At 36.2% G+C, this 22,378-nt stretch overlaps 1 protein-coding gene across 4 annotated transcripts in view; it reads left to right on the top strand.

Annotated features, from left to right (window-relative positions):
- The window catches only part of ADGRL3 (adhesion G protein-coupled receptor L3), an 885,081-nt gene that overhangs the window by 69,637 nt on the left and 793,066 nt on the right, over positions 1-22,378 (top strand). The gene's annotated exons all lie outside the window — the stretch shown is intronic.

The following is a 22,378-nucleotide window of genomic DNA, read 5'->3' as shown; positions in this document are numbered from 1 at the left end:
TTGAACAGTGACAGAGGAATGTAGTAAACAAGTTCTAATCTCTCTGAGAGCTGTAAGTAATATAAGATAAAAAGTATAAAATCAGGAGTTTTTGTTCAGAGAGGGAAAAGTGAGATAATTGTCTAAAATGGACACATTTTGCAATTTACTAGCCTTAAACTTGATGAGAAGTTTAATTCAAACTGGCTTTTGAATCAAAGCAATATAGTGTACTGTGGGGGTCAGTCAGTTCCAGTAAGCGGGACGTACTGGCACGCATAGTAAGATAATGTGAAAAATTAACTACAACCCAAGATTTTTGACCTTCAGTGCAATTTCAAAGTTGAAAGAGATTAACTTAAAATAATGATCTTTAAAATTTTAATTTTGGAATTTCTCTTTTCCTTAGTTCTTGCAAAAGCACATTGATGCACACAGATATTTGGGATATTATCTACAGTGGTATAAAATTAATAAGGAATTTTATCATATTACCTTTTTAATTTTACATCTTTTAGTCTTGATGTGTTTCTAGAATTCTTCTTTGGGGAGTTACAATTTGATAACAAATCCAAAAGTAATTTGTACCATTTCAGGTTAGGTTTTTATTTTTGTAATGATTCCATTTTCAGAAAGTTTGTCTGGGCGTCCTCCTTCATGCCTCTGCTAGCCGCCTGGCACAACTGTATCCTAAGAGGCTTGGACTTGATTCTCCACTTCACGTTTTTTCTGACTCAGGACTACTTTAGAAAGAGCTCCATTTTCTAGGCTTTTTCTGTGCTTCACTACAATATTACCTTTAAAAAGTGCATTTATGGATACTTTAGAAAGATTAAATTGTACTTATACATATTCATAAGGCAGAATAAAGAGCTGACTCTTATTTGGGGAGACTTTTAGAGAGTAGGGATTCTAGACTCTTAGATGCCATTCAATTTTAACAGACTTCTGTAGGAAAAGAGATTTGTTATATATTGCTTTGATTCACTAAATCTTTACTGGATGTGTTTGGACATATTTGGACCAGCATTCTTGCCTGGAAAATCCCATGGGTGGAGGAACCTAACGGGTTACAGCCCATAGGGTCGCAAAGAGTCGGACATGACTGAGTGTCCAAACATATGGACTCGTGTGTACTAAGACAAGCATTTGTGAGCAGAGAATGTTCTACAGTGGATCTTATACTGAGATTTCTCTTACATACAGTTTACAGACTGTTCTAAAAATATAGGGATAAAGATTCTCTGGAAGTAGTTTTTCTACTATAGTCACTCATTCTTATAGAATGAAATAGCTTTATATATAAGAATAATCTAATCATTCCAATAATATTTTATACTTGACAAAAATTCTTTTGATCTGAATTGGGGCTTCCCTGGTTGGCTCAGATGATAAAGAATCTGCCTGCAATGCGGGAGACCTAGGTTCAATCCCTGGGTTGGGAAGATTGCCTTGAGAAGGGAATGCCTACCCACTCTAGCATTCTTGCCTGGAGATTTCCTTGGACAGAAGAGTCTGGTGTGCTGCAGTCCATGGGGTCACAAAGAGTCAGATATGATTGACACTTTCACTTTCACATAGTTGTCCACTAATTAAAGTAATCCATAGGCTAGGGTCAGAGCCTTTGTTTTTAACAATAAAATCATAGAAACATTATTGTTGTAGGGCAATGGAGAGTTAGTGTTCAGAATTGTATGTTCAATGATGAAAGTGTCTGGGACTATTGCTAATAAATGAATTCAGTTTAGTTTTGAATAGTATTTTTGTAAATATTCTTCATTTTGATGTATTGTATTTTGTAATTCTGAGCTCAGTAGCAATTTTGATGTGTTGAATGCCATGTTTTTAAATACATTTAAAAGATTGAAACAAACTCAAACAAGTTACATAAATGAAAGCAATTGCAGTTCTTGTTGGAAAGTTAAGCTTTCAACTCTGTTGGAATATATTTTTAATAACCTTTTATAAAAGCAAACACCCTATATAATAAATTACTGGCATGTGATATTTAAGAGACATCAATCAGGATTTCTTTATTTTTCAGAGAGGATCACAGCTGCAACTTAGTATGAATAAAAATCTTTATCCCTTTTCGTCAGAAAGATTTATATGGTTAAAATATGAGTTATAGCAGTTCAGTTCAGTCGCTCAGTCATGTCTGACTCTTTGTGACCCCATGAATTGCAGCACTCCAGGCCTCCCTGTCCATCACCAACTCCCGGAGTTTACCCAAACCCATGTCCATTTAGTCAGTGATGTCATCCAACCATCTCATCCTCTGTCATCCCCTTCTCCTCCTGCCCCCAATCCTTCCCAGCATTAGAGTCTTTTCCAATGAGTCAACCCTTCGCTTGAGGTGGCCAAAGTATTGGAGTTTCAGCTTCAACATCAGTCCTTCCAATGAACACCCAGGACTGATCTCCTTTAGGATGGATTGACTGGATCTCCTTGCAGTCCAAGGGACTCTCAAGAGTCTTCTCCAACACCACAGTTCAAAAGCATCAATTCTGCAGCACTCAACTTTCTTCACCGTCCAACTCTCACATCCATACATGACCACTGGAAAAACCATAGCCTTGACTAGACGGACTTTTGTTGGCAAAGTAATGTCTCTGCTTTTAAATATGCTATCTAGGTTGGCCATAACCTTCCTTCCAAGGAGTAAGCGTCTTTTAATTTCATGGCTGCAATCACCATCAGCAGTGATTTTGGAGCCCCCCAAAATAAAGTCTGACACTGTTTCCCCATCTATTTCCCGTGAAGTGATGGGACCAGATGCCATGATCTTAGTTTTCTGAACATTGAGCTTTAAGCCAACTTTTTCACTCTCCTCCTTCACTTTCATCAAGAGGCTCTTTAGTTCTTCTTCACTTTCTGCCATAAAGGTGGTGTCATCTGCATATCTGAGGTTATTGATATTTCTCCCGGCAATCTTGATTCCAGCTTGTGCTTCTTCCAGCCCAGCATTTCTCATGATGTACTCTGCATATAAGTTAAATTAAGCAGGGTGACAATATACAGCCTTGATGTACTCTTTTTCCTATTTGGAACCAGTCTGTTGTTCCATGACATAATATATATGTCATATATAACATACATGAGTTATATAGTGAGTTCATATAACTCCACTGATCATCATTGATTTCAGAGACTGGCCAACCTGTAGATCTCTTCCTCATTTCTGCTGTACAGTAGACCTGAGAAGTTGAGGCAGCCCAGATTTTATTCATTTGCACTTAGAGAGTCAGTTTTCTTATCCTTCTTTACCCTTCAGCATTCCAGCACAGACTAGAAAGGATATTTAAAGTTGATGTCAGCTTGGTTAAAAAAAAAAAAAAAAAGAAATGCTGTCCGTCTACTAATACCATGGTTCAATTAAAAAGTAAGAAAAGGAGGAAAAGATGTTTTCTTTTCTCTGTCCCTCTCTTATGTACTGGCTCACAGAAACTGAGAGCTACTCAATTAAAAGGCAGGCTCTACATGGACTAAGTCTCTGGATCTGTTTCAGTAAAGCATTGTCCACCTCAAATTGGAATAGGGTGGAGAATATTTCAGTTGTCTTCACTTTTTATTTTGCTACTTTGTTCAAGTATTGTAATTATATGGTAAATAGTATACTGATATTTTCGGGGAGGTATTGATTGAAATGCCTTGAAAATACAGAATATTAAGTCAATTTTGTGGAAGTATATGAGCATGCTCTTGGTCTAAAATCTTGGCAAAAAAATATTGATAACTGATTTTTAAAATTATGAATATGTATAATTATTAGTGGCCAACATGCCATTTTTTTTGAGCCCATGTAAATGTTTGGTTGATTTCCTAAAACATGGGCTTCACTTTTTAGTCTATAAAAGTAAGTTGGCTTTTGTTATAAATCCAATGTATTGACTGATCCAAATGGAAAAAATATAAGTAGTTTATGGAGAAGTTAATATTGCTTCAATTCTTTTGAAAGTTATTCATATTTTGAGTGGACAGTGTCAACTTCTTAGTGTAAAAGTCATAGGCCTAATATTCCAATTTGAAATCATTGCAGGTTTTCTCTTCTGAATTCAATTTTTCCCTCTTTGTAGATGTAGGGTAAAGAACTTCATCCCAAGAATAGCTATCTGTTTTTACTTGCTGATTAACCAAATTTATATCTTCCTACTATCAGATATGTTTTAGTCTAGGTTCTAATAAAGTATATAAGAATTTATTGGACTGAGCTACTTTGAGGGAGGTAAATTCTATAGTTTAAGGAAGATATTTGTATATTATAATTAACTGTGGAAATGCCCTGTGAAATATTTAACATCAAGTGGCTAGAATACCTATTTAGTACTAACAGCCTCCTCTAAAGAAAAAGAAATGGCCTTTCTTTTCTTTTTATTCTAGTTGTGTGTGATGTATTAAAAGATGACACATATTTGGGAAAAAACATTATGTAAAATTAAATGTTAGACTTGTAATACATCATTTATTAATTGGCAAGATAATTTCTTGAGAAACACTGCTACAATACTATAGAAAGTGTGACCGAGTTTCTCAGATAGCAAAAAGTATCTTAATTCTTTAAAACTAAGGACATTTATTTGGAGAGCACTCTTGGGAAAATGAATAATTTTGTCAACTCATTCATTATTTGCCCTTTATACTTAGGGCTTTAAGAAGTGAAAGGCAGGTGATAGTATATCCACTGTTTCTTGGTCATTCAGATGGTAACATTCAATTAAAAATTCTTGTTAGGTCAGACATAATGGATTCTTGTTGTTACTTGAGTATTTATTCAATGAAAGGGATCGATATTTTGGGCCCGAGGGAGCTACACTGATAAGAGACTCTGCAGTAAGTCTCTCTGTTCATTATAAACTTTTGGCTGGCAGGTGCAGTGTCTGCTGTAGGACTTATTTTAATTAGAAGATCAAGGTGGAATAAAAATTCACATATTCTTTTTCTCCCTTTTTAATAGCACATAAGCTTTGTTAGTGCATTTTACATTCTCCTCCCTGTTCTCTTCTGTGTGTACTCTTTTTAGAAAGGGTTTCTAAAAGAAAATTTGAGAACAATAGATCTGATTTTGAGAAATTTAACTATCATGCACTGGAACTCTGTACAGAGCCCATTTGTTTCGAGTTTGAATAGATTGAATCTTATCGTGGTAATGTACACTCTGGTGGTACCTGATAGGTAGAGAAGTAATCATTCTTCATTAGCACAGTCACCTTTGCCAAGTTTTAAATGTATCTTTGTTTAAATTTAATGAAACTGATTTGTGATTTTTCTGAAGCATGGCATTAAATAAAGCTATAATAAATTCTATTTTGCTTTGCTAGTTGAAGTACTTTCCAAATATGGGCTAATGCTCTATTCAAGTAATAATGTCATTTGCAGAACAAGCTGTCAGATTTGACTTGCTCTAAATTTGGCAAGAGCCGGTATTTAAAAAATTAAACCAAAATGCAAGTCCTTGTCATTCTGCAGCAAAACCTTACTCAGACCATTACATTCAATCTAATAGATGATTTATTAACTTGCCATTTAATTCATCTGAGTAAAAGATTTAAATGAGATCATTGATCTGAGAGCTGGCATGAACCTTTCTAAATCTTTTAATTCTGCTCCGTTGTTTTACAAATAGAGAAACTGAGACCAGGAGAAATTAAGTGGCATGCCTATAATTACATAGCAAATTGTTGCCAAGAAAACCCGGTTCCCTCAACCGAGTCTTCTTTTGAAAACATCGTGTCAAAGAGATTGGTTGCTGTTTATAAGAAACAATAATGGTTTAAAATTTATTTATGTGAGGACTTCCTTGGTGGTCCAGGGGTTAAGACTTGGTCTTGCAATGCAGCGGGTGTGGGTTTGATCCCTGGTGGAGGAGGTAAGGTCCCAAATGCCCTGTGGCCATGTATAACCAAAACATAAAGCAGAAGCAATATTATAACAAATTCAATAAAGATTAAAAATGACCCACATCAAAAAAAAATATGTAAGCCAGTTTGTCTTCAGATCCCAATTTACGTAGAATTATCATAGTACAAATAATTTAGACATGGGCAGCTTGCAAAAACCATCATATTTAAAGGTCAGAATATGTAAAGGTTAAATGTTAGAGGCCCAGAAATGTCAGGTATACCCTATAAGACTAAATTTAAAATTATAGGCTCCTGAATACAGGGCCTCTGTTTACTTCCATGTTTTTATTAAAAAAAAAAAATAGGGTTAAAATTCTAACAGGATGTTTTTGCATGACTGGTTAAATTCCATAAAGGGTGAGAATTTGAGAAAATTTTACTTGTGACTAGCACCAATATTTTTCACATGGGAATCACATTATTTGTATTACTTTTCAGTTAATATTCTTAATAAAAAAATTTTTTTTTGACATTCCTGGAAGCATATATCAGTCTAATCATGAAGGTTCTAAGCATCATAGGAGAGTGGCAGTCAGTAGTTTAGATTTGCTTGTGAGATAACACTGCATCAGAGGAAAGAAGTATGAAATGCAAAGGCAGTTGGAGAGGTTGTCAGGAAATTAATGTTATCCGAAGCGTGTTTTTATTACTGCTGCCAATAGGCAGATGAAATGTAAGAATGGCCAAGAAAATCAGAATGTCCTAAACACCTGCCATTTATAGCAGCTAATACAGTAAGAAAGCAAGCATTTCCTTAAATATGGAATCGAGCTCTTGCTATGCCATGAATATCTGATGTTCTTTGTATGACTTTTTGATCAGTTCCTTCATTGACTACAGTTAATGTTGAAACTTAATTTTGGAAGACTTGATGCTGGTAGATTCCAAATTCTTTTCATATCATGTGTATGGGAAATGATAATATTTGTATGGTATATACATTCCTAGAAAACTCCATCTCGTAATAGACTGTCGAAACCTGGTAGTTAAAGGAAACAACAGAAAAGCAGTAGTGGTTATTGAGCATCTCTTATATGAGAGGAATATGAACCCTTTTCTTGGAAAGTGATAAACATGGGTATCAGTGTTCTTTTCCTTTTATAAAATTAATGCTCAGGAAATACAGCTAAGAAATAATAGAACAAGAATTCAAATCCCGGTGTTTAGAATCCAAGTCAGGACTATAAACTCAAATGCCTTTAGGAGACAAGAATATAAAATGAAACTGAGATTTATATATGTTGTAAATCTTTGCTCTTCACTATTGTATTATATTGATTGTCCAAGTCCTTGATCTTCAAAGATTTGACAGAATTGAATGTTGTCCAGTTTTACCGATATCTCAAATGAGGTCATACTGTGGCATTAAGAAATATAAATATCCTAGAGCTTTCGGTTTCTCAGAGTAAGTATTGTTTAGGTTTTGTTAGTACTTCAGATGCTTAAATAAATGGGAAAAATTTGTGAAATACAATCTATCTTATGTCCATAGCACTTCCATGTACTATCAGTGTGAAGTAGGTCTTTCTAAGATTGATTTTGTGGCATTTAAGAAAAGAAAGTCAATTACTAAAGTCAGAAATGGATAAGGAAACAGAAAAGCCTACTCTTCTATGAACTCTTTGCTGAAGGCAGCTGCACTGCATCCCAGAGCTAACTGATTTATGGGAGAGTAGTCACCGCTTTTGAGCTTCAGATTATTCAGAAGCAGCAGTCAAGGCCAGCCCAGAATTAATGTGCAAGTGACCTTTCTCAGAACTGGGACAGAGGAAAACGGCCCTTATCATTGGAAGAGGTAGATTTTCAGATGTCATGAACTTCTCTTGCTTCTGTTTGAGCTAAATGGTAGAACGGTTTCCTTTGCATAGATGTTCATTCTCATCAGAGAATGAATGGGGGATATAGTTCCATCTCATTCTGGATTCTGGCTGTTCATTTGTGAGATGTTTAATGCAAAGCCATAGGGAAGAAAGTGATGTGTCCGTTTAACAAAGGACTTTTCAGCGTACATTAAATTTACCATTTAATTTAAATGGTGAAAACACATTGTTTTTTAAGTGCTTGATATTTGTGAGATATTCAAATACAAGAGCAAATTCAGTCAATTCCAGGTAATTTGAATATGTGGGAATTATTGGGAACATCTGATTTCTCTAAGTAATGGTGTCTCATAGGACACTAAAACACTTAACTTTCTCATATAAATTAGTGCTTATGCTAAAATAGAGCTTCTAGAGTTTCAAAAATGATATGATTTTATGATATTAAGTTTAAAATTTTTGTGGTCATTTTTTTGATTTCTGTGACAAACTTAAAATGTTAATGAAAAAACTATGCCTAGAAGCATAAGTATATTCAGAAGTCATGATTTAAAAATAAGTAAAGAGAGTGAATCTAAAAAAAGGGGGAGGTAGGATAATACCTTACATTTTTCAAGTGAAATTAAAGTAATTCATTGGTAAGATTAATGTTGCATTCATGTGTGTAAATCAAATATCTGTGTAAGCCTTGCATTCTGGGTAATGAAGGCTTTGGATAGATTTTACTTTTTGAACAGCCTTTTCAAATTAGAAAATAATGCAGTCATGATTTTCATGAAATAAAAAAACCAAAAAACCTGTTCTAACGCTTCCCCAGACAGCTTGGAATACACTGCTAATGAGAATACTACAGAATTTTAATTCCGGCCTCTACAGACTTTTAAGATGAGATGGTAACTGAAACCAATATGGATACAGCTATAATCCTAATTAATACATAGAGTGAAAAGTAGGTTTTGAATAACTTAACTATCAATCATATTGAATTTATTCTGATATTTTTAAGACATAACTCTTCATTTAAAGTAAATTAGGGAAATTTTGTGTAAACAAATGCCCATTGAAGAGCATTCAGACTGCTGTATAAAGTATATTCTTCATAGACAGTAAGTTGAAAATAAAACTATTATGTGGTATTGTGGAGTGATCTTTTGGGTTGACAAAAAAGTTCCATAACATTTTATGGAAAAAACCGAACAAATTTTCTGGTCAATACAATAATTTACTTTGAATTCTAGTGTCTACTGTCTAGATTTGCTTCCTTCTCATACATGCTAGCTGTTTGACTTTGAGTAAGTTACTGTCTCAAGTCTCAATTCCTCAGAAATATACAAGAGATAATGAAGAAAACTACTTTTGGGGGGGCGTGAGGCTGGAATGGAGACGAGAATGGCAAACCACTTCAGTATTCTTGCCTTGATAACCCCATGAACAGTATGAAAAGGCAAAAAGATAGGACACTGAAAGATGAACTCCCCAGGTCGAGGTGCCCAATATGCTACTGGAGATCAGTGGAGAAATAACTCCAGAAAGAATGAAGAGATGGAGCCAAAGCAAAAACAGCACCCAGTTGTGGATGTGACTGCTGGCGGAATTAAAGTCCAGTGCTGCAAAGAGCAATACTGCTTAGGAACCTGGAATGTTAGGTCCACGAATGAAGGCAGAGTGGAGGTGGTCAAATAGGAGGTGGCAAGAGTGAACATCAACGTTTTAGGAATCAGTGAACTAAAATAGACTGGAATGGGTGAATTTAACTCAGATGACCATTATATCTACTACTGTGGGCAAGAATTCCTTAGAAGAAATGAAGTAGCCATCATAGTCAACAAGAGTCTGAAATGCGGTACTTGGATGAAATCTCAAAAACGACAGAATGATCTCTGTTTGTTTCCAAGGCAAACCATTCAATATCACAGTAATCCAAGTCTATGCCCCAACCAGTAATGCTGAAGATGCTGAAGTTGAATGGTTCTATGAAGTCTTACAAGACCTTCTAGAACTAACGCCCCAACAAGATGTCCTTTACATTATAGGGGACTGGAATGCAAAAGTAGGAAGTCAATAAATACCTGGAGTAACAGGCAAATCTGGCCTTGGAGTACAGAATGAAGCAGGGCAAAGGATGATAGAGTTTTGCCAAGAGAACGCACTGGTCATAGCAAACATCCTCTTCCGACAACACAAGAGAAGACTTTATTCATGCACGTCACCGGATACTGAAATCCGACTGATTATATTCTTTGCAGCCAAAGATGGAGAAGCTCTAAACATTCAGCAAAAACAAGACCAAGAGCTGACTGTGGCTCAGATCATGAACTCCTCATTGCCAAATTCAGACTTAAATTGAAGAAAGTAGGGAAAACCACAAGACCATTCAGGTATGACCTAAATCAAATCCTTTATGACTATACAGTGGAAGTGACAAATAGATTCAAGGGATTAGATCTGTAGACTGAGTGCCTGAAGAACTATGGTTGGAGGTTCCTGACATTGTACAGGAGGCAGGGATCAAGACCAACACCTAGGAAAAGAAATGCAAAAAGGCAACATGGTTGCTGATGAGGCCTTACAAATAGCTGTGAATAGAAGAGACTTGAAAGGCAAAGGAGAAAAGGAAAGTTATACCCATCTGAATGCAGAGTTCCAAAGAATAGCAAGGAGAGATAAGAAAGCCTTCCTCAATGGTAAGTGCAAAGGAATAGAGGAAAACAATAGAATGGGAAAGACTAGAGATCTCTTCAAGAAAATTAGAGATACCAAGGGAATATTTCATGCAAAGATGGACTCAGTAAAGGACCAAAATGGTATGGACTTAACAGAAGCAGAAGATATTAAGAAGAGGTGGCAAGAATACACAGAAGAACTGTAAAAGAAAGATCTTCACGACCCAGATGTCCATGATGAATTGATCGCTCACCTAGAGCCAGACATCCTGGAATATGAAGTCAAGTGTGCCTTAGCAAGCATCACTATGAGCAAAGCTAGTGGAGGTGATGGAATTCCAGTTGAGCTATTTCAAATCCTGGAAGATGATGCTGTGAAAATGCTGCACTCAATATGCCAGCAAATTTGGAAAACTCAGCAGTGGCCACAGGACTGGAAAAGGTCAGTTTTCTTTCCAATTCCAAAGAGAGGAACTGACAAAGAATGCTCAAACGACTGCACAATTGCACTCATCTCACACGCTAGTGAAGTAATGGTCAAAATTCCTCAAGCCAGGCCTCAGGAATATGTGAACCATGAAATTCCAGATGTTCAAGCTGGTTTTAGAAAAGGCAGGGGAGCCAGAGAGCAAATTGCCAACATCCGTTTGATTATTGAAAAAGCAAGAGAGTTCCAGAAAAATGTATACTTCTGCTTTATTGACTACACCAAAGCCTTTGACTGTGTGAACCACAACAAACTCTGAAAAACTCGTCAAGCGATGAAAATATCAGGCTACCTGACCTGCCTGTTGAGAAACCTCTATGCAGGTCAGGAAACAACAGTTAGAACTGGACATGGAACAGCAGACTGGTTCCAAATAGGGAAAGTAGTATGTCAAGCGGAGGAGGCAATGGCAACCCACTCCAGTACTCTTGCCTGGAAAATCCCATGGATGGAGGAGCCTGGTGGGCTGCAGTCTATGGGTTGCGAAGAATCGGACACGACTGAGCAACTTCACTTTCACTTTTCACTTTCACACATTGGAGAAGGAAATGGCAACCCACTCCAGTGTTCTTGCCTGGAGAATCCCAGGGACGGGGGAGTCCGGTGGGCTGCCGTCTATGGGATCGCACAGGGTCGGACACAACTAAAGCGACTTAGCAGCAACAGCAGCAGCAGCAGTATATCAAGGCTGTATATTGTCACCCTGTTTATTTAACTTATATACCAAGTACATCATGAGAAATGCTGGGCTGGATGAAGCAAAAACTGGAATCAAGATTGCGGGAGAAATAGCAATAACCTCAGATATGCAGATGACACCATCCTTATGGCAGAAAACGAAAAAGAAGTAAAGACCCTCTTGATGAAAGTGGAGAAAGAGGAGAGTGAAAAAGTTGGTTTAGAACTCGACATTCAGAATATAAAGATCATAGCATTTGGTCTCATCACTTCATGGCAAATAGATGGGGAAACACTGGAAACAGTGACAGACTTTACTTTTGGGGGCTCCAAAGTCACTGCAGATGGTGATTGCAGACATGAAATTAAAAGATCCTTGCTCCTTGGAAGAAAAGTTATGACCAACTGAGGCAGCATATTAAAAAGCATAGACATTACTTTACCAACAAAGGCCCATCTAGTCAAAGCTTTAGTTTTTTCAGTAGTCATGTATGGATGTGAGATTTGGACTATAAAGAAAGCTGAGCACTGAAGAACTGATGCTTTTGAGCTGTCATGTTGGAGAAGACTCTTGAGAGTCCCTTGGACTGCAAGGAGATCCATCCAGTCCATCCTAAAGGATATCCGTCCTGAATATTCATTGGAAGGACTGATGCTGAAGCTGAAACTCCAATACTTTCACCACCTGATGTGAAGAATTGACTCATTTGGAAAGACCCTGATGCTGGGAACGATTGAAAGCAGGAGTAGAAGGGAATGACAGAGGATGAGATGGTTGGATAGCATCACCAACTCAGTGGACATGAGTTTGAGTAAACTCCGGGAGTTTTTGATGGACAGGGAGGCCTGGCATGCTGCAGTCGATCCGGTCGCAGAGAGTCGGACATACCTGAGTGACTGAACTGAACTGAATGATGAAAAGTACTTTTGGGGGTGAGGTTGGGCTGAAATGAGGTAGATGGTGCATGTAAATGCTTAGTACAATTTCTTGCATAAATGTAACTCACTTATTGTTTTGTTTGCTGAAGTTGTTTTTAACAGAGTAAGGACACATGTTGATGCACTCAGGGCCATATTTTAGTTTCCTTTGTTGAATTTATTTAATTGGGAAAGGAACATACATATTTAAGTATGACCACTGTCATTGGTCCAGAGCTCTCTTTCCTAAGTATCATATTTGGAGGAAATTGTGCAGTATATTCTCTTTCTGCAGTTGGCAGAGGCAAGGCAGCACTAACTTCCCTGTCCTGTGTATGGAGAAAGCTGGACTTATGCCTTTGCCTCCATATGAGTGGCAGAGTTACCACTTTTCCCTCCCATATGCCTGTCCACCCAGCTGTTTTTGCAGAATTATACATAGGTCCTGAAAAATATGGTTGTATGGAAAAGGCTTTGTGGCATACTTTGTGTCTTTGAATTACTTCCATCTGTTTCTTAGTCAGTGTTAAAAGACAAAGAAAAAAAAAAAAGCGAAGTAGTGTTAGAAAATGGAAGTGTAGTTTTATAAAAGCTGTGGTAAAATTTTTGTTTATGGCCCATTCCCCGCCCTCCACCACGAGGCATTTGAGAGGAGAATGGCTGCCACACTCACTATTGCAATTTTACCAATTCACAGCTGCATATAATAAAAGCATTTAGAGGTTTTAAAGAATACCTTTGCTGTTAACTAACGTCTGTTCCCCCAGATGGAATTTGTTGTGCAAGTCTTAATGGTTCTTTGTTATTTACCTAATATATATTTTAAATGTATTTCCTCCTACATACATATCTGTTCTTAGGCATAAAGAATGCCATTTTAAGATAAACTGATGTAATATATTTTAGTGGTTTTAAAAATTGTGAAAACTGTGACTTTTTCCATATAATCTATTGTCTGCAGCAATCTTGACTACAATAAAAGATCCTAAAATAACCTTCATCTTTTTAGTAAAAAAAGAATCTACATGCAACATAATAAAGAGAAAATAAGAAACTTTAAAGTGCATACGTAGCAATATTAGAGGAAAAAAGTTCTATAATTCGGACAGGTTTGGTCAGAAAAAGTTAAAGTGTAGAAGTCAGAAATATTTGATGACAAAGTTCTGGCAGGAGTGGTTTTCCCTACCTTTCAACATGAAGAGTCTCTAACAGTTTAATGAGCAAATATAAAAATGATAAATGTTGGCATTATTATATAAACCGCAGGAGAGACTGCTATCTCCACTATGAAACTGAAGAGTTTTAAATCGTATCCCATTAGTGGAAGACAAGAAGGGAAGAACATGTTGCAAGCTTTCAACTACATTGGCCCCATGTTGTAGACATCTAATTCCCCAGGGCACTGCCTTTCCATGAGGGCAGGGCTGTTTATGTTGTGTTTAGCAACTTACACCCAGGGTCTAGCCTAGAACTCCTCAGCAAATGTGTTGAATGAATGACTATATTTATCAGAATGAATGATTTAAAAACTAACGTGTTTAGGGTTCATAATCTGTCTTCTCTGTATGTTTCTTTTGTTATCGTAGGCAGAGTGCTGGTTAGGGAAGAACACAAGATGGACACTTAGAAATTGGTTCCTGGCTTTGCCCCTCACTGGTTTTGTGACTTTGAATAAGTCAGTTTCATTTTCTGGGCTCTTTCCTGGAAAACATTGGTCTAGAATTAAAATTACGACAATTTTAACCTTCAGAATTTTTTTTTCCTCCAGCTTTATTAAAATGTAATTTGCAAAAACATTATGTAATTTTAAGGTGTACACCATGTTGATTTGATTCATTGATAAACTGCAAGATCATTACCACCACCCAAAGGAGGCTTTAAATAAGGGCTCATTATATGGTTTAGGGTCACATGTTTGACTATATTCAACTTCATCCTGGTCCTTAGCCTTCAGAGGATAGGGTAAACCTATGTCTGTATTGTCCCACACACTACATACTCTTCAAACTGCTGGAACTAAGTGATTATTCCTTTCTGTCAGTATTGCCTGCTGTACTACTTAAGCCTAAACTTCACACCCTTGCATTATCAGATAACTATCTTCTCCATGACACTACAAGTTTATCTGAAGGTAGGAGTTTTGCCTTTATCAACTTTGAATGGTACCTTGCGCTATGTTATACCTAACAAAATACTTTCTTCACTAACAACAAAAAGTACCTTTCAGTAATAACTTTTTTCGAGAGCATCTGTACCAGCTGGAGGGTATTTGCTTCTAACTTCTCAGGATGTGCGTACACAAGTTCATGTTGATAAAGGGTCTGCTATCCTGTCACTGTGTTATCTGAAAGGAAATACCAGGTCTCTGGTTCTTCTCTTTTCTCCAGGCGTCACAGAATGTCCTGCAGGGTCTACCCAGTCTGCAAAACTTGTCTCTAGGTGCTCTTTACAGATTTTAATGAGATCCCTGTTGAGGAGCATGCAGGTTTTAGTATACTGGAGTTTTCACTACTTCTCTTTGCTTCTGCCCTGTCCACTTGACTCATTTACACAACCTGCCTGGTTCCTGCAGGGCCTTGTGTTTGAACCATGTCTAGACAGATTGGGTGGGCATTCAGTTACTTATGTGGCTAAAATAAAAGTGATGTCTGTTGGCCTCAGGGGACACTCTGTTGAATCTATTTATTCTTTTAAAAATAGAAGTAGAAAACTAAATAAGGTTTTAAGAAGTAGATGTTTGTGTCTCTACATTTTTTTCTTTAAGGTCTGAGACTGTACCACAGGCCAAAGACAGATGTTAGGGAAAAGACAATAAGCTGCCATCAAGATTCATGGTAGAAGAGTGTGTGCCCAAAACAGAAAGATGGGAGTTATTCTGCTAAATGAGGAGTAGGTACCTGGGGGCAAAGACTGAGAAAAGAATTTGATTATCTTATTTAGCAAAACAATCTATTTCAATAAAGGTCATGATGCTGGGCAGAAAGGAATATATGATTTTTAACATCTTCAAAATGTTGCTGTCCATAAGAAAGAGGGTTCTTTCCTTACCTTATCTTTAGAGCTTTCCTGACCATCCCCGTTAAAGGCAAGTCATCCATAAATTTAGACATTTTAAAGCCATTTATGATTTCAGTCCATACACCTTCTTGAGTTCACATATAATGGTTTCAGTGTAGAGAATATGTCTTTTTGTTTGTTATGTATTTACCTCTTTCAAACTTAAAAGAATGGTACTCAGTTCTACAATATGTGGCTTTAATAAATTCCATGTAGTCATGATTTTACAGATCAGATTTTGATTGTATTTATTTTTTTGTTTTTGACTTTCTGGTCTATATGAAGTATTTCATTCTTTAGTGGAGTTTCCACAGATGTGTTTAAAAGATTATTTTATATCATAGATTTTAGAATTCTTGCTGTTCATTTCTAATTCCTTTTAATCAACTTAGATGGTAATGTATAACTGATCTCTGAACTTTATGTTAATATGCCTATTTTTTTTATTAAGACAGTCTTCTCTATTCTTTTTTCAAGCTGATAAGTTAGTAAGAAGATATCTCAAATTCAGAAAAACCCTGCATTTTATTTTTTTTCTAAAAATTTTTAACCATCAAAGCTTAAGCTTATAACTTAACTTTTTAAAATGACAGTGTACTCATCTCTAAAATAGGGATAATATACATAATATTGGATTAGACAAAAAGTTCATCCAGATTTTTCTGTAAGACAACATAGAAAAATCCGAATACAGTTTTTGGCCAATCCAGTAGATACTGGTATATACATAACTTGCAATAATAGGTAATATACATAGCAGATATACCCAATACATATGCTATACATAGTAGATACTGTTGTGAAAATCAAATGATTTGTGAAAGAAACTGGAAACTAAAGCACTAAATAAGTTGAAATTTTTTTTTCTTTTTTAATGTAGCTATTATTAAAAAATAATGTCTAGACATTCAGCAAGTGTTTTTTGGTCGTTTCTGGCTTCCTGTGGGTGGGGTTTATAACATATATATTTTATTTACTCAAACTTTACTAGAGCCAGCAACCTGATTTCAGTTTCTGATATTGCCATATAATGCATGTGCAATTTGGGGAAAAAAAGTCATTTAACTTCTTGAGCCTCAAGTTCTATATTTTGTAGGTGATAAGATAGGACTGACTGATATGGGTTAGAATTATGCCTGTGAATCTTAGAATAGCACATGGATTAAAGTAGTTCAGCAGGGGTTCATATTGATTTATCTTGATGAATGTGGGTAACATATAAAGTGCCTAGCATGTGACAAGGTCCAGGTGGACACACATCAATATTAATTCTGTTTCACTTTCTTGTTAAGTTATGGCATTTTTAAAAACTATGAATACCATTTTGGTCAAGTTGTCAGTTACTTAGATAAGAGTCAACATCTTGGAATAGAATTTCAATAGAATCCAGAATCTAAAATCACAGGGATGTAGTGGAAAGAATGTTTGAATAGAGAGTCTCAAGATCTTAATTACAGTTCCAGAGCCACACCTTACCAGCTGTGTTGTTCAGAACAATTTACTTCACCTTCCTGAAATCCACCTCTCATTTACAAAAATAGGGTAATAATATCTACCCTATGTACCAGCAAAGATTGTTGTGAGAATTAAATGAAATGAATATATGTCAAAATGTTTCATTAAGCTCCATTGTGCTATAAATGACGCTATTGTTCCTGTTAGGCCAAGCAATGCAAAAGTTAAGAGGGGACACTCAGAAGAAAATAGGTAGACCCTCAGACCTGTAGAAGAAGCAGTTATGGGCTAATTCCATGAGGGAAGTCAGCCAAGAATTTATACCTGCGGGGTAAATTCTCAGTTGTAAGGGTTTGTGGCTGTGAGCAGTCAACAATTTTCAAGAGGCTGGTTAGGAAATTAAGAGAACAGATTAAAGTAAAATTGGGTAATGTTCCCCCTGGATCTTTATACTTGAAAATTTTCAACTGAGACACAGCTGATCCTTTCATTTATTTTTTAACGGTAGCTGAGTTTGGCTGCCTGAAGTTACGCCATGAATCATGTTTATATTCTGAAAAGATGGTCTCTTTCATCTGCCCTTTCTCTTGCCCCACAACATGCAACTAAGATCTAAAAGTATTTTTTTCTCAAGGGAATTTTCTCTTCAGATCAAAACTCTGGAGTTCTGTGCAAAGATAATGAGCTAGTAGCAAATTGAATTTTAGCTTTTCTAAGACTATTGAAATGTTTCTTACAGTATTTCTGCTAGGATTCACAAGTGAAAATATGAAATGTGACATAAAATTGCAAAATATCTTAGGAAATGTTGCAGTGGTGTTTTGAAGGGAAAATGAAGCACTTCATTAGTAAGAAATGGTTTTGAGTCCATATACAAAAGGACCAGATATGAGCATGTACAGTATCAGTCTGATTTATACCACAGGTTTTAGTTCATTTTGTATACAGACATGCCAACTCTTAATTCACATTGAACAAGACTCCTTTAATAATAAAGTCCTTTTGTGGCTACAATTTAGTGCCTTAAGTTTGTTGCTGCTCCATGTCTGTTCATGATCATAAAAGAAAAATATTTCAGACTCCAGCAGATTCTGTTTGTCTAGACTGGTTTCAAAAAAAGTATTGGTTTATTTGATAATGGAAGTTGTAATATTTCAGCTTAGAGGCAGTTCCTTTTAAAATACAGATCTATTTGGACTGTCTTGAAGCCAAAAATGTATCACTTCTGAAACTTAGTTTACTGGTACATAAGTAAACTGCTGCATTGAAAACTGGATATTCATTGACATTTTTGAGTGATGTTTTGTTTTGTATTTGTTAAGTAAGGATATTTATTTCCCTGAATGAGATCCTTTGTTTTGTATTAGCCAGTCGACTGTCTTCCCGTTCATCTGGTCAGAGTACATTTACTGAATACCTTATACAAATGGTATAATAGCAGAGGTTGTTGAGAGTGTGATCAAGGAAAGAATTTTAAAGAGATGGCATTTAAGGTCAGGCCTAAAACATTAGAGCTGGCCCTTCATTTCTGTAAGGCTGAACTTAATGATATTTAAAGTCATATCTGTGATTCTATGTGTGCCTGAGTAATAGAATTATCTTCTGTGACTGACTTTATCATGGCTCATTATGGCCTTATATTCCAGTTTGAGAATTTAAGAGGCTTCTGATGATGTTTTTTGTTTGTTTTGCTTTTTGTCTCATTTTCCATCTGTTATTTATTTTATCCCATCTCCCCTTTCCCCCTTACCTTGTGACAGAAGTTCTTGGCTTTATAAGATTAATGTTAAATGTGTTGTTCTTATATTGGTTCTGTTAATAAATGTATGCTTATGGCCAAGTCACTTAACCTCTGGGACAAAGTTTCCTCATCTGGAAAATGAAGATAATTAAGCTTTGTAAACTACTTCAGAGTATTAGAAGGTTACTGATAGTTCAGTATTAAATGTACATGTGAAGGATTCTGAGAAGTACAAAATATGTGGGGAATATAATGTGTGTTGTTAATTTCACCCCAGGAGACACTAACACTATCAAAGAAAATTTAAACCATTTGATGTATTGCTTTCTGAAATATGTTTAAAGTATTATTTTTAAGAAAAAGGACAAATAATTGGAAGTAAAGTAGGTTTCTATATAAGGTGCTGTTTGTTGTCTCTAATCCATCTATATACAGTGTTGCCCTTATAAACAACATGTAATTTTGGAAGACATTAATAGGGATTACATATTGGATATGTAAATTAAATGTTAACATTTTAATGTTAAATTAAAATCCACTCTACAAAGTAGGGCTTCCAGGTGGCACAGTGGTAAAGAATCCTGCCAATGCAGGAGATGCAGGAGACGCAGGTTCAATCCTTGGGTTGGGAAGCTCCCCTGTAGGAGGAAATGGCAACTCACTCCAGTACTCTTGCCAAGAGAATTCCATGGACAGAGGAATCTGGAGGGCTACAGTTCATGGAGTCGCAAAGAGTTGGACACAACTGAGTGAACATTCCAATGTATAGTTTCTTATTATCTGATATTATTTTTTCTCAGAAGATTATTCCAGACTAGATAGGCTTTCTGAATTACAGATTTGTTGTTATTTAATGATTCAAAAGGTATATCTTTTTTTTTAAAGTAAAAGAAAACACAGAAGTCCATGAAAAGATATATATATATATATATATTTTTTTTTTTTTTCAATGTGATATTTCCAAATCTCATGACTGATTAGGGAGGACTGATGCAATCTAATAGCCTCCTCTGAGCTCCAGACCCCATGGAGAGATAAGCTCATAGTGTAATGGAAGAGTACTTAACCCCCAGGCTGAGGACAGGGGCTGAAGTGTTGGATTTTGGAGATATATTGACTGTTGCATAATGGGGGAAAATGACTGTGACCAAATCCCTGCTTCATTTTCTGCTCTCAGCACTAGAAGGCTTGATAGCAGCTTGGTTCATGCCTCAGTGAGGCAGACCCAGACAGAGGCGTCATTTAAACCGAGCCAGAATTTAAAGGCAAGAGAAGATATCATCGACTAGAAGCTATTTCATTTAGGACTAGGGTGGTCAGATAAAATAAAGATTCTCAGTAAAATTGGAACCTCAGGTAGACAACAAAAAATTTTTTAGTGTAAGTATGTCCCAGACAACATTTAGGAGAGACTTATACTAAAAAATGTTTATCTGAACTTAAATTGAACTGCATATCCTGTTTTTTTAAATCTGACAACTCTACTTGGGAGTAAGTCTCATCAGTGAGAAGTAGTTTTTTCTTTTTTTTTTTTTAATTTTAAATTAGTTTATTTATCTATTTTTTAACTTTACAATATTGTATTTGTTTTGCCATACATTGACATGAATCCACCACGAGTGTACATGTTTTCCCCTTCCAGAACCCCCCTCCCACCTCCTTCCCCATCCCATCCCTCCGGGTCATCCCGGTGCACCAGCCCCAAGCACCCTGTATCATGCATCGAACCTGGACAGGCGATTCGTTTCACATATGATAATTTACATACTTCAATGCCATTCTCCCATATCATCCCACCCTTGCCCTCTCCTATAGAGTCCATAATACTGTTCTATTTATCTGTGTCTCTTTTGATGTCTCGCATACAGGGTTATCTTTACTGATTAACTAAGTACCATATATATGTGTTAGTATACTGTATTGGTGTTTTTCTTTCTGGCTTACTTCACTCTATAATAGGCTCCAGTTTCATCCACCTCATTAGAACTGATTTGAATGTATTCTTTTTAATGGCTGAGTAATATTCCATTGTGTATATGTACCACAGCTTCCTTATCCATTCGTCTGCTGACGGGCATCTAGGCTGCCTCCATGTCCCGGCTATTATAAACAGTGCTGCGATGAACACTGGGATACACATATCTCTTTCAATTCTGGTTCCCTCAGTGTGTATGCCCAGCACTGAGATCCCTGGGTCATATGGCAGTTCTATTAGGAGCAAATATCTGAATCAATTTGTTTGCCTAACAAAAGAGCTTAATTAAATGCATTGTGAAACATTCACTTAGTGAAATGCTTTGAAACAATTCAAACTTTTGATGCAAAATTTAAACATGTTGACCCAGAAAACAGCTGTTAGTTGATTGACAGGTAAATGGAAGGCTCTAAGACATAGAAAACAGTATTCTGGTAAGGGAGAGGAAGACAGGGGTACATGTGGAGTTTGGGATTAAAATATGCATGTGTGCTATGCTTAGTTGCTCAGTTGTGTCTGACTCTTTGTGACTCCATGGACTGTAGCCCCCCAGGCTCCTCTGTCCATGGGATTCTCCAGGCAAGAATACTGGAGTGGGTGGCCATGCCCTCCTCCAGAGGATCTTCCCAACCCAGGGATTGAACCTAGGTGTCACACATTGCAGGCAGATTCTTTACCATCTGAGCTGCCAGGGAAGCCTAAAATATGCATACTACTATGTATAAAATAGATAACTAACAGGGACCTGTTGTATGACACAGGGAGCTATATTCAGTATCTTGGAATAACCTATAATGGAAGAGAATGTAAAAAAAGAACATAGTTATTTATATATATGTATAATTGAATAACTTTATGGTAGACGTGAAACTGATACCACATTGTAAATTAACTATATTTCTATAAAAATTAAAACAAAATAAATTTTAAGAATATTAAAAAAAGTGAGTCACATAATATAACCAACTTTGTAATAAACATATTGATATATATGATATTGAGTATTTTTGAATATTGTATATCAAGTAGTATTTTAATTAAAACTTCTGGTAATTTCTGATAGTACTCATTTTTATATGTGACTTTATATATGTCTAAATTTTTGAAAGGTAGCAAATACTACTTTATTATCAGACAAAACAATAAAGCTGCTTTCTGTTTTTCTTTTTTGTGGGAAGGCTGTTTATTTTAAATGTAGCAGTATATGGATTGACATGAGTTTGAGTAAACTCTGGGAGATAGTGAGGAACAGGGAATCCTGGTGTGCTCCGGTCTATGGGGTGACAAAGAGTCGGGCACAGCTTAGGACTGAACAACAAGCAGCAGTGTATACATGTCCATCCCAAACTCCCAAACTATCTCCCCACCACTTCCCCCTTTGTAACTCTTAAATTTGTTCTCTAAGTCTGTGAGTCTGTTTCTATTTGGTAAATAAGTTCATTGAATCATTGTTACAGTTTGAAAAAAAAAAAAAAGATTGGACTGTTTGAATTACATTTCCTAAACGGGAATGTTATTCCAAAGACCAGTGAGATTATGATACTCTAAACCAGATTTGATTATTTTAGCAAGTATTTTTTAAGCTTTTCACATGTAAAACTCCTTGTGTTATGATTCTTGCAGTATTTCTCTGATCTAACCTTTTGGCACCTCAAGAATAGTATTTCTTGCACACTAAATTGCATTCTGATGGGGAGGTAATATT

Source organism: Giraffa tippelskirchi, chromosome 1 (assembly GCF_054371585.1).
Source record: "Giraffa tippelskirchi isolate mGirTip1 chromosome 1, T2T-mGirTip1v1.2.pri, whole genome shotgun sequence".
Classification (NCBI taxonomy): Eukaryota; Metazoa; Chordata; class Mammalia; order Artiodactyla; family Giraffidae; genus Giraffa; species Giraffa tippelskirchi.
This window is presented reverse-complemented; position numbering and strand designations above follow the sequence as displayed.